The 12,158-nt window shown below is 43.3% G+C and overlaps 1 pseudogene; it reads right to left on the reverse strand.

Moving 5' to 3' along the window:
- Positions 1-8,910, reverse strand: part of LOC103077944 (ubiquitin-conjugating enzyme E2 G1 pseudogene) — a 32,205-nt pseudogene extending 23,295 nt beyond the window's left edge.
- Between the last annotated feature and the right edge of the window lie 3,248 nt (positions 8,911-12,158).

Consider the following 12,158-nt stretch of genomic DNA (forward strand, 5'->3'; position numbering starts at 1 on the left):
CTTATTTTAGAATTACTGGATTCAGTTTGCTAATACTGTACCTAGCATTTCTTTTGTTGGGGGGGGGGTTGTTTACCTTTTTATTATTGAATAGCAATAATTATTATTATTATTTTTTACATCTTTATTGGAGTATAATTGCTTTACAATGGTGTGTTAGTTTCTGCTTTATCACAAAGTAAATCAGTTATATGTATACATATGTTCCCATATCTCTTCCTTCTTGGGTCTCCCTCCCTCCCACCCTCCCTATCCCATCCCTCTAGGTGGTCACAAAGCACCGAGCTGATCTCTCTGTGCTATGCAGCTGCTTCCCACTAGCTATCTATTTTACGTTTGGTAGTGTATATATTTCCATGCCACTCTCTCACTTTGTCACAGCTTACCCTTCCCCCTCCCCATATCCTCAAGTCCATTCTCTAGTAGGTCTGTGTCCTCAATTTCATTTCTTTTTATGGCTGACTAGTATTCAATTGTATATATGTGACACATCTTTATCCATTTATCCGATGCTGGACACTTAGGTTGTTTCCATCTCTGGGCTATTGTAAATAGAGCTGCAATGAACATTTTGGTACATGACTCTTTTTGAATTATGGTTTTCTCAGGGTATATGCCCAGTAGTGGGATTGCTGGGTCATATGGTAGCTCTATTTGTAGTTTTTTAAGGAATACACCACAACACAGCCACTAGTCCCCTCCACCAGGAAGCCTACACAACCCACTGAACCAACCTTAGCCACTGGAGACAGACATCAAAAACAACGGGAGCTACGAACTTGCAGCCTGCAAAAAGGTGAACCCAATCACAGTAAGATAAGCAAAATGAGAAGACAGAAAAACACACAGCAGATGAAGGAGCAGGATAAAAACCCACCAGACCTAACAAATGAAGAGGAAATAGGCAGTCTACCTGAAAAAGAGTTCAGAATAATGATAGTAAAGATGATCCAAAATCTTGGAAATAGAATGGACAAAATGCAAGAAGCAGTTAACAAGGACCTAGAAGAAATAAAGATGAAACAGACAATGATGAACAACACAATAAATGAAATGAAAAATACTCTAGATGGGATCAATAGCAGAATAAATGAGGCAGAAGAACGGATAAGTGACCTGGAAGATAAAATAGTGGAAATAACTACTGCAGAGCAGAATAAAGAAAAAAGAATGAAAAGAACTGAGGACAGTCTCAGAGACCTCTGGGACAACATTAAACGCACCAACATTCGAATTATAGGGGTTCCAGAAGAAGAAGAGAAAAAGAAAGGGACTGAGAAAATATTTGAAGAGATTATAGTTGAAAACTTCCCTAATATGGGAAAGGAAATCGTTAATCAAGTCCAGGAAGCACAGAGAGTCCCATACAGGATAAATTCAAGGAGAAATACGCCAAGACACATATTAATCAAACTGTCAAAAACTAAATACAAAGAAAGCATATTAAAAGCAGCAAGGGAAAAACAACAAATAACACACAAGGGAATCCCCATAAGGTTAACAGCTGATCTCTCAGCAGAAACTCTACAAGCCAGAAGGGAGTGGCAGGACATACTGAAAGTGATGAAGGAGAAAAACCTGCAACCAAGATTACTCTACCCAGCAAGGATCTCATTCAGATTTGATGGAGAAATTAAAACCTTTACAGACAAGCAAAAGCTGAGAGAGTTCAGCACCACCAAACCAGCTTTACAACAAATGCTAAAGGAATTTGGGTAGTAGAGTCATTTTCACAATGTTGACTCTTCCAATCCAAGAACATGGTATATTAAGATAATGGGAATAGGAACATACATATCGATAATTATTTTAAATGTAAATGGATTAAATGCTCCCACCAAAAGGCACAGACTGGCTGGATGGATACAAAAACAAGACCCATATATATGCTGTCTACAAGAGACCCACTTCAGACCTAGAGACACATACAGACTGAAAGTTAGGGGATGGAAAAAGATATTCCATGCAAATGGAAACCAAAAGGAAACTTGAGTAGCAATTCTCATATCAGACAAAATAGACTTTAAAATAAAGACTATTAGAAGAGACAAAGAAGGACACTACATAATGATTAAGGGATCGATCCAAGAAGAAGATATAACAATTGTAAATATTTATGCACCCAACATAGGAGCACCTCAATACATAAGGCAAAAACTAGCAGCCATAAAAGGGGAAATTGACAGTAACACATTCATAGTAGGGGACTTCAACACCCCACTTTCACCAATGGACAGATCATCCAAAATGAAAATAAATAAGGAAACACAAGCTTTAAATGATACATTAAACAGGATGGACTTAATTGATATTTATAGGACACTCCATCCAAAAACAACAGAATACACATTTTTCTCAAGTGCTCATGGAACATTCTCCAGGATAGATCATATCTTGGGTCACAAATCAAGCCTTGGTAAATTTAAGAAAATTGAAATTATATCAAGTATCTTTTCCGACCACAACGCCATGAGACTAGATATCAATTATAGGAAAAGAGCTGTAAAAAATACAAACACATGGAGGCTAAACAATACACTACTTAATAACGAAGTGATCACTGAAGAAATCAAAGAGGAAATTAAAAAATACCTAGAAACAAATGACAATGGAGATACAACGACCCAAAACCTATGGGATGCAGCAAAAGCAGTTCTAAGAGGGAAGTTTATAGCAATACAAGCCCACCTTAAGAAGCAGGAAACATCTCGAATAAACAACCTAACCTTGCACCTCAAGCAATTAGAGAAAGAAGAACAAAAAAACCCCAGAGTTAGCAGAAGGAAAGAAATCATAAAAATCAGATCAGAAATAAATGAAAAAGAAATGAAGGAAACAATAGCAAAGATCAATAAAACTAAAAGCTGGTTCTTTGAGAAGATAAACAAAATAGATAAACCATTAGCCAGACTCATCAAGAAAAAAAGGGAGAAGACTCAAATCAATAGAATCAGAAATGAAAAAGGAGAAGTAACAACTGACACTGCAGAAATAAAAAAAATCATGAGGGATTACTACAAGCAACTCTATGCCAATAAAATGGACAATCTGGAAGAAATGGACAAATTCTTAGAAATGCACAAACTGCCAAGACTGAATCAGGAAGAAATAGAAAATATGAACAGACCAATCACAAGCACTGAAATTGAAACTGTGATTAAAAATCTTCCAACAAACAAAAGCCCAGGACCAGATGGCTTCACAGGCGAATTCTATCAAACATTTAGAGAAGAGCTAACACCTATTCTTCTCAAACTCTTCCAAAATATAGCAGAGGGAGGAACACTCCCAAACTCATTCTACGAGGCCACCATCACCTTGATACCAAAACCAGACAAGGATGTCACAAAGAAAGAAAACTACAGGCCAATATCACTGATGAACATATATGCAAAAATCCTCAACAAAATACTAGCAAACAAAATCCAACAGCACATTAAGAGGATCATACACCATGATCAAGTGGGGTTTATTCCAGGAATGCAAGGATTCTTCAATATACGCAAATCAAGCAATGTGATACACCATATTAACAAACTGAAGGAGAAAAACGATATGGTCATCTCAATAGATGCAGAGAAAGCTTTCGACAAAATTCAACACCCATTTATCATAAAAACCTTCCAGAAAGTAGGCATAGAGGGAACATAATAAAGGCCATATATGACAAACCCACAGCCAAGATCATCATCAATGGTGAAAAACTGAAAGCATTTCCACTAAGATCAGGAACAAGACAAGGTTGCCCACTTTCACCACTCTTATTCAACATAGTTTTGCAAGTTTTAGCCACAGCAATCAGAGAAGAAAAGGAAATAAAAGGAATCCAAATCGGAAAAGAAGAAGTAAAGCTGTCACTGTTTGCAGATGACATGATACTATACATAGAGAATCCTAAAGATGCTACCAGAAAACTACTAGAGCTAATCAATGAATTTGGTAAAGTAGCAGGATACAAAATTAATGCACAGAAATCTCTGGCATTCCTATATACTAATGATGAAAAATCTGAAAGTGAAATCAAGAAAACACTCCCATTTACCATTGCAACAAAAAGAATAAAATATCTAGGAATAAACCTACCTAAGGAGACAAAAGACCTGTATGCAGAAAATTATAAGACACTGATGAAAGAAATTAAAGATGATACAAATAGGTGGAGAGATATACCATGTATCTAGCATTTCTGCATCTATTTTCAGAAGTGATATTGGCTTGTGATTTTCCTTTTTTGTCCTTTTTTATCCGGTTTGGTATGAGTGCTCTAGCTTCATAAAATGAGTCAAGGATTTTTGACTGTCCTTCATATTATATTTCTTCACATGTTTTAGAGTTTTGATTTTTAGGCTCATTTTGAGTGGGGTTTTGTTTTTATTCTTTTCATTTTGCTGCACACCTGCTTCCACCCCACCCAATGGGTTTTTCCCTGATGATCATTTTGTGATAGGTTTCACCTGGACTCTGTGACCTCATCCTGGACCAGATTTTATAAAGGCAGTTTGGGGTTTCTGTCCTATAGTGATTGTGGGGACATCCATGCCATCATGTGGCCAGCATGTGACTAGGCTCAGTTTTTGGCTGGGGCTTGGGTCTCCAGCCCCACATTCCTAGACTCTCATTCTTCTAAAATATTGGTCTCCAGGCAATGGAAAGCCATGGGGCTCCCACCCCAGTTCTTGACTTAAGCAATGTATTTAGTTCTTGTCTGCCATCTTGGGTGTTTGTGTCTTGGGTTTATCCCATAGGAGCCAAACTCCCTGCTGATTTTAGACAAAGAGCCCCTGGGTCAGAGGCTTCCAGGAGTTTTCTTCTGCCTCTGTTGAGCCAGATATCTCTTTTTAGCTTTCTATTTTTATACCTTATCTGTCATGGCTTTGTGTTCAGGCTAAAGGATGGATCAAAGCAAGAGCTCATTGAGCTGCCTTGTTCAAAACACTCTTCCCTATCTTTCTTATTTTCAATTTACTGCCTTGTCTCACAGGGGTTTAAATAAAGTATTTTACTTCATGATGCCAATGCAATGAGTCAGATAGAGCAGGTATTCTTATCACCCCGAGTGACAAATGAGCAAAACAAGAAACAGAGAGTTCAAGTGCTTTAGTTCAGGTTTAGAGAATAGCTGGTTACCTGCAGAGCCTGTTCCCCCAGAGTCCATCCCAATTTTACTTTGTACTCATTCTTGCTGCCAAGAGAAATAGAACACTGAACGATCATGGCATTCATTAAAGACAATTCCCTTGACCAATTTTTCAATGCTTTTGATATCTTGAGCATTTTGTAATTTCAAGAAGAGTATCAGAGGACAAAATGTCCGATCTGCTGTCACGGCACCGGATTTTAATTTAGATAGTGTCATTCCCACTTATTCCTCCCATTTACCTTTCTAGTACAAATTTCCATGCTCCAAAATTCAATTCAATTCAGTTCAATTCAGCAAATGTTCACTGAGGCTCTGTCGTGCTCAGACACCATCAGGTGGTATGGTCTGGTCCATGACTGGTCCAGAAAGGGGCGTCCCCCAAATCACGCATAGATGAGCAACTCGTTTTCCACTCAAGAAATATCTAGGAATCTCTTTCCACATGCCAAGCTCCTTGCTGGTCATAGTAGATGACTGAGAGGCAAGTCCCTTGGTAGAGCCTGTCCCTTGGTAGAGCTTACTGCTGGAGGACAGCCGACATGGTCATTGATTACTGACATGTGAGGCAGAAAATGAAGAGTGGTGAAGTGGACCATGCAAGGATGGATGAAGAGGGCGGGACTGGGCCAGGATATCAGCCCTGAAACTCTTGTGAGATTCCTGGTAAAAGTCAGTACAGACTGGCCTTTGGTAAGGCCTTCAGAAATGAAGTCATGAGATCACTGTTGGGGGTGGAGGGCGTAGTCATAGGTGACACCTTGGTGCTGTTGGAACCTGCACAGAGGTCCCCAGCAGAGAGAGAAGATCACTTCTGCCAGAAAGTCTTTATGTGTGTTGGTGGGGACATGGGGGAGGTTAGCAAGAGAAAGGATATTTTAGCTCTAATCTGCAAGATGGGTGAATTTGAACATACATTTGATTGGGTGCTCTACAACCTACCCATAGAGGAACTCAATAAATACTGAATTGAACTGACTAGTCATCCACGGAAAAGATTTATTTATTGGGAAAAATTGTAAGGAAAGGGATCCGAGTTTAAACTAGGACACTACTTAGAATAAGGATTCAGTTTGAAAATCAAGATTGTTATCAATCAACAAGGACCTACTGTCTAGCACAGGGGACTATACTCAGTATTTTGTAATTACCTATAAGGGAAAAGAATCTGAAAAAGAATATATAAATATAACTGAATCAGTGTGCTGTACACCTGAAACTAACACGATATTATAAATCAACTTTACTTCAATAAAAAATTTTTAAATAAAATAAATGACAATTTTAAAAATTAACAAACAAAAGACTGTTATCAAAATCTTTTCACTGTTTACAAATTTTGCACTTAAAAACGAACTTTTTGGCCACTCAATATTTTGGAATTTGCTTTTCTAAAGATTTCCTTTGAATATTTTTCCTCTCATCCCCTTTTGAGTCATGCTGGACACCACCCCTGATTTCTTCACTTTTTCCTTCAATCCCCGTGGAGGACCTGCAGAAACCCACATGAATCCAGACTTCCAGGCTGAGGTCCTGGCTGAAATAACACAGAAACCATGACAATGGCTGTGGATGGTCCGTTTCTAAAAAAAAGTGACCTTCACAGACATTCCCAGAAAGGCTGCCTGCATTGGTTTTAAATTCAGGCTTGCCAATGCATTTCCATTTCAGGCACTTTGGCCACAAGAGTGCTTCTGTGTTATCAGGAATTGGAGGTACACTGAAATAATCTCAGACATGCAAAGAACTGAAGAGATGCTAATCTCACTCCTGCGTCTCCTTGTTCTTTGGCTGAGTAGAACAGCCAGCATATTGTTACCTTCGTGATTTTCAAATCCACAGCATTTAAAAGGATTAGACATATGTCAGTGTAAACTGGACGGATTGAGGTTTTTTTTTTTTAAACATAAGGACTATGCTTGTATTCAAATGTCAAACACTGTATGTGTAGATTTAGTGTTCTTTCTTAGCCATAAATAACATTCCAGGCTGTAATTAATTTATCCATGTTCCTATCAGCACAGCATTATTCCAGGACATAAAGGGGTGGAGAGAGGCGGGGGGTGGGGGCAGAAATCAACACTGTTATTTCTTTTGGAAAAACTTTCTTAATTGGATTTGTGTTCTTTTCATAACAAGGTGAAGGCTGTGGTTATTTGTCAAATGCAAGGGCAGCTGGGATGCCTGAATCCATGGGTCTGTAGCCAGCTGCGTCGTCTTCTTTGAATGACTCAAGGGTGACAAAAATTGGTGCAAGTGCCCCCGAGACCTAGGCAGAGGCAGCTTAAATGACTATTTTAATGGACAATCTTGCCGTCCACCCACCAGGCAACACTCAGTGGCACCATGCACTGTAGAGCCCCATAGAATTGATGCCACAGAGTTGAATTTGTTTTATGGGAAAGACAGTCCTTGCCCTAAATCAGCAGTTCCTAACACAGCAGCCAAGAATCATCTAGCACATCAGGGGTCCATAAGTCTGCTCAATTGTAGCTAAAACGTTGCACACGTGTGCATTTGGGGTAAGGGTTGGGGAGAGCCATAGCTTTTCTCAGATTCCCAAAGGAATCCTGAAAAATCCAGAACCATTGCTCTAAAAGGACAAACAGAACGTACACATCTGAAACAGCCAAAAAGCACGTGCAACACGACATCTGAGCAAGGCCAAAGCAAGTCAATGAGGAAGTGAGTTCCCAGGTGTGCAAAGTGAAGGAACAGCCAGAGAAAGGGCATTGCAGGAAATTTTTCCTGGAAGGGAAGGGCCTAGAATAAAAGTGACAAACTCAGTCCTGCAGAACCAGGCAGGGCATTCCGTAAGCGGGGCCTGCTGAGTGTCCTTGTCAGGGAGAATGTGGAGTCTGCATTTTTCTGGAAAGGGGCATAAGTTTCTAAATCCACTGGGTTTTGTGAGAGAAGCCAAAGTCTAGGTATTTAGTATAAGAGCTCTCAATTTTTTAAATCTAAAAACGAATTCACAATTAAAGCTAACAGGGACTTCTCTGGCGGTCCAGTGGTTAAGACTCTGCACTTCCACTGCAGGGGGCACGGGTTTGATCTCTGGTCAGGGAACTAAGATCCCACATGCCGTGTGGTGCAGCTAGTCTAAGACTAGCATTCCCTAGTCTTAGACCTTTGCTGAAGATCTGGGATTTGAAAAAGTCCTGAGCTCCAGCTGCAGGACAATCATCAACCTCTGGTTTGTTAAGCTGGAAGCAGAGGGCCGACCCCATGAACAAGGGCCTGGAGCAGGGGGAAAAGATGGGCAGTGCCCAGGGAATGGAGGTGCCTCGTTTGCTGGTCCAGGAGCTCAGAGGGGCAGAGCACCGGGGAATGAGGTTGGGAGCTGGAATGGCCGGTAGGGCCCCAAGCAGGCTGGAAGTGGTTTCTTTTTGGAACAGGATCAGCCCTCAAGAGGGTTTTAGGAGAATGCCGCGTTTGGGAAGGATGCATCTTGTGTGCAGGACTCCCACCTAAAGAGGAGTCCTGGGAGGAAACTGAAGCTGGCCTCCTGTGACCAAGTGAATCAGGAAGGGGGACAGAAAAGATGCGAGCATTGAATGGCCAGTAGAGAAGATGCAAACACGTCCAGCCATCTGCGTGGCATGGCGATGGAGCTGGGGCGGCACTGGGGGGACCACAGCCGGGGCAGCAGGGCCAGGCTCTCTTCCATCATTCTGTGCCTCCTCACCCGTCCCCGGGGGCAGGATGGGGACTTCAATGACCTTCCTCTTCTTTGTCTTTCTTGTGAGGAGGAAGTATTGGAATTTTCGCATACTACGGCACCCAGGTTATGCTCTGTGGCTGCTCAGGAAAAGTTGCTGGCTTTCCAGGTGTTTCTCACTGACAGGTGAGAGCTGCCCTCGGGGATACCAGAAGCTGTGCAGTAAAGGTCAACAAGAAAGAAGGAAGGGGTCCTAAGGGAAAGGAATGTTCCCCAGGCTAACACAGGGGCATCTGGATGCCAATGGAACAGCAGCCAGAGAAAACGGCAAAGGGCTATCTGCACGATCCTGGGCTCCGTATGTGCATCCTGGGTGGGTTACAATGAAGACAGTCCTCTCTGGTGACGGGGACTCTATTTCTCTGGCAGCGTGTGGAAAGGGTTAGAAACATGAGCAGGAATTCCAAGCTGCGAGTTGAGATTTGAGATCTTCCTAAGAAAGAACGAGAAGCGGCTGGACCTCTGGCTTTGGATGTCACCTGCATTGAGGTGGGAGCTCATGGAAGATGACGATAAACCCACCAAGAGGAGCAGAGCCCACATTTGCCATCGCCTCTCCCAAGGGACAGTTCCCAGTGAGGGGACCAAAAGGAATGGAGAAGGTGGAGGAGCCAGAGAAAAAAGGGAAATGACCCAAGGACTTTGTCGCTCTGTTGTTACGTTTGTTTAAGACCAATCACACCTGTACGATGGGAAGAGGTGAGAATGAAAGAGTAAAAGGAGAAGGAAGAGAAAGAGAAAAGAAGCCATTTCAAGTTCGCCAAAGGCAGCAAAATACACTCTCTTATCCGTAATTGTGTTTTATCATTACGAATAGGGAATGACAACAACGGTATGACCGCAATAAAATAATTCATCACACGTGGGATGGAGAGAACCAGGGAGAGAAATAAGAATATCACCACTCATTAGGACTCTGTGCTTGCTTCCACTGCAGGGGGCATGGGTTTGATCCCCGGTGGGGGAACTATGATCCCGCATGCTGCAAAAAAATATCACCACTCCCAGAATACTTTACTTTTTTGGTGGGGGGAGGGTCTGCATTGGGTCTTCGTTGCTGCACGTGGGCTTTCTCTAGTTGCGGTGAGCAGGGGCTTCTCTTGTTGCAGAGCACAAGGGGCTCTAGGTGCATGGGCTTCAGTAGTTGTGGCATGAGGGCTCAGTAGTTGTGGCTCATGGGCTCTGGAGCACAGGCTCAGTAGTTGTGACGCATGGGCTTAGGTGCTCCACGGCTTGTGGAATCTTCCCGGGCCAGAGCTCAAACTGGTGTCACCTGAGGATTCTTAACCACTGTGCCACCAGGGAAGTCCCTACTTTACCTTTCTTTCTTTTTTTTTTTTTTTTGCGGTACGCGGGCCTCTCACTGCTGTGGCCTCTCCCGTTGCGGAGCACAGGCTCCGGACACGCAGACTCAGCGGTCATGGCTCACGGGCCCAGCCACTCCACGGCACGTGGGATCCTCCCAGACCGGGGCACGAACCCGTGTCCCCTGCATCGGCAGGCGGGCTCTCAACCACTGCGCCACCCGGGAAGCCCCCTACTTTACCTTTTTGAAGACACTTCCAAACACACAGTCTGCACAGTAACTGGGTGACAGGTGGGCAGACATCGACCGCCCCATCCCCTGACAGGGGGGTCTCTGCAGTTGGTCTGGAGCACACTGTCCATGCATGTTTACCTGGCCTATGGATTATTACTGAAAGGGTAGCACATAAATTCTACAGGACAAACATTTTTGCTTCAATGATCCATTTTTTTCCTTCCTGGTGGAGTCCTTTTGTAGAAAGGTGAGCAAAAAGATACTAAATTCATACAGCATGACCTAGATGGGGTAGAATCCAGAGAATTTTCAGATAAAGTTTATGTATTTTTTCCTAAATATTAAAGAATATAGTTATTGCAAAAAAATAAGGAAAGGAAAACATAGAACGTATAAATAAGAAAATAAATACCATGTAAGCCCATCACTAGCACACAGTATTAACATCATGATGTGTTTTCTTACAGTCTTTTGAAATAATGCATAGCATCTTGTATGTACAATTTAGGGTTTTGTATTTTTCACTTAACATTACAAACTATTTGTAAACATTATCTTAATGACCACATAAAACATTCCAGTATGTAGAATAATATTCTATCATACGTAACATAATGTAACCACTTTTCTACTTTGAGACATTTAGATTCTAGTTATTTTAAGTAAAACTACAAAGAACTTTTCTATGCATAAAGCTTTTCTACACTTCAGAACCCCTCCATAGAAGAGACTTCACACAGTATAAGTACACATCAAGGCTATGGACATTTTAGAACTTTCCATAGTGGCTGTGTGGGTTTAGACTAGCACCCGTAGTGCAGGGGAGTGCCAGCTCTGCCTGTGCTAGCTGGGCTGCGTCCTAAAGTGCCACATCCAACAGACCCCTTCCCAGAGCCTTCAGTGGCCTCCTCCCCAAGAGAACCCCCAGGCTGAGGCTCAGGTGGAAGTGACTGGCCCAGGAAGACTAGGGGGGTCCGAGAAAATGTGTTCTATCTCTAGGTCAGGAATCGAATTTCTCTGTTGCCTGCCTGCAGACCGCAAGCCTGGACCTTATTCCCCAGTGCTTTCACAGGACTGTCGTTTGGGAATTGCCCGTCTCACGCTCACCACCCCACTACCCGCCCCCCCCCAAGCTGGTAGGCAGCAGCTGTGAAATTTCCCTGGAGGTTCCTGGGGCCAAGGCTCAGTTTGCTCCTGGCCGCCTGAAAGGCTGTTCCCACTGCCCCAGGAACTTCGGAGCCGGGGTGACAACGCATGGGTGGCTCCAACCACCGACACCTGCGCACAGGGATCCCTGTCTGTCTGGTCCACAGCTGCACCCCCAGCTCAGGACAGGACACCTGTCAGTAGGTGCTCAATAAATGCTTGCCGATAGATGCATGGCCACTGCTGGGGTTCAGGACGCAGCTAAAAGGAGTCTGCTGTGGTTTTGAGCTGATTTGAAGTTCTTGTTTGGAGATGTGTGAGGGAGTGTTTGGAGAGTGCTTGGCCGACAGTGGGGCTCTCCGGGGACGGACTTCTTTTGGCCACTGCGGCTTCTTGCCTGCCAGTGCCGAGCTCCTCAGGAAGGTAGATCTGGCTGGTTGGCTGGTTGGCAGTTCTTATATAGACTCTCTGCCGGCCTTGCGCTTACCCCGCGTGACAGAGCGCTTGCTGGAGACGCAGGGTGCGGAGGATCCGGGGGGCCCCGGGATGGCCTGGGGTGGCCCGGGGGCCGCGGGCTCGGCGGGGACGCGCGGGGACGGGGCGGGGCGCCCTCT

Source organism: Lipotes vexillifer, unplaced genomic scaffold, assembly GCF_000442215.2.
Source record: "Lipotes vexillifer unplaced genomic scaffold, Lipotes_vexillifer_v1.1 scaffold1549, whole genome shotgun sequence".
NCBI lineage: Eukaryota > Metazoa > Chordata > Mammalia > Artiodactyla > Lipotidae > Lipotes > Lipotes vexillifer.